Here is a 1,511-nt window from a genome sequence, read left to right as displayed (position 1 = left end):
TATGATAAATGGAGGTCTCAGAAAAAGGTTTTTTAATTATGACAGTGTTAGTACAGAGGCATGATGTGGAGTTAAGAGGCCGTGGGTTTTGTGCTTTAACTCCCAATGATTTCTGCCTAGCTTCACACAGATTCTGGGTCTTTTGGACCTTTGTTATTGTTGTTTTATGTGAGATTTTTTTCATTTGGAGATTGCATTCAAAGAAGCTCTGGATTTTTTATGTGAGGAAAATGGGAGGAAAGAGGAAGCGCGTTGAACCAGTAAGTTGTTTGGAATGGATGAAGAAGGAGGAATTTTGGGACATTCTGAGGAGGGGTAATTTTACCAGGTTCATGGAGAGGCTTGATGGCAATAAACCGGCCATCACTCGACAGTTCATTAAAACCTAGAAGGAGGGCTCGGTGATGGTGGGCAATTAGCGTATGGAGATTTTAAAGGAGGTTTCGCTGAGGCTACGAGATTGGAGCTCGAGGGTATTAATTTCTACAGGGAGCAAAAATTATCAGACAGAGCTATTGAAGAATTTGTTGAATCTAAGCTTGAGAAGAGCCGTCTGGTCAAAATTGGTAAGTCTTATATCAACCCAACTTTTGTCTCTCAGTCTTGGCACTTCATTTTGTTTGTGATTATGGAGTATTTAACCTTGGATGGGAGATTCACGAAATGCTATGGATATCATTTTATGCTTACCAACCACTTTAGGCATAGTGTCAAAATCAATTTTCCCTACTATCTGATGCAGTTGCTTAGTGTTTCTATTCAAGCTATCCAGAAAGGCCCAAATGGTGAACATGTCTACCATGAGAGGGTCTCATGGTTCTTATAATGAATGTTCTTAAATCTAAGAGGATAGTGAGGAACATAGGTCGCATTAAGGATGCTAATTATGATACTGAGGGGAGTGTTCAAGAGAAGGGTTATGACTTTGAAACCCAAGATGAAGTCGAAGGGGGTGAGGTGATTTTGAACAAGGGCTCTGGGAGTAGGTCTAAGAAGAAGAAAAGAGTGGCTGGTCTCTCTGATTCTAAGAAGGAGAGTGATTCTGTGGAGGATTTGGTAAGGGATTATAAGAAGAAAAGTGAGGGTAAAGGAAAGAGGATTAAGGACAGTCTGGTGGTGAGGGCTGCTTCTCCCTTAGATTACGAAACCCTTGCCCATAGAATGGAAAGGAAAAGATATCCTTCAAGATGCTTGGAGAAGCAATTTGGTTATAAAGGTGATTCGGGCAATGAGGGGTCTCAGGAAAAAGGGATTCAATCGAATTATAATGAGAAGTATGATGATACTCCAAGGTTTCTTAAAGGACTGCATGGAAACCTAGGAACTATTCTGAAGGAAATTGGGGTTATGAAAAGTCAAATGCAAAAGTTGGGTAGGGATATGCAAGCCTTAATGATGGAAGTTGGGCATGCCAGTCAAATTGCCCATGGTTAGCGCACTCTTGGTCAACATATTGACATATTAATGGAGGTGGTGGGGAGTGCTGAAGATGTCAAAAACTTAATGCAGAA

This window comes from Cupressus sempervirens, chromosome 2 (assembly GCF_028749045.1).
Source record: "Cupressus sempervirens isolate cs-2001-9-10 chromosome 2, ASM2874904v1, whole genome shotgun sequence".
Lineage (NCBI taxonomy): Eukaryota > Viridiplantae > Streptophyta > Pinopsida > Cupressales > Cupressaceae > Cupressus > Cupressus sempervirens.
The sequence above is the reverse complement of the archived record's forward strand: the minus strand, read 5'-3'. Positions refer to the sequence as shown.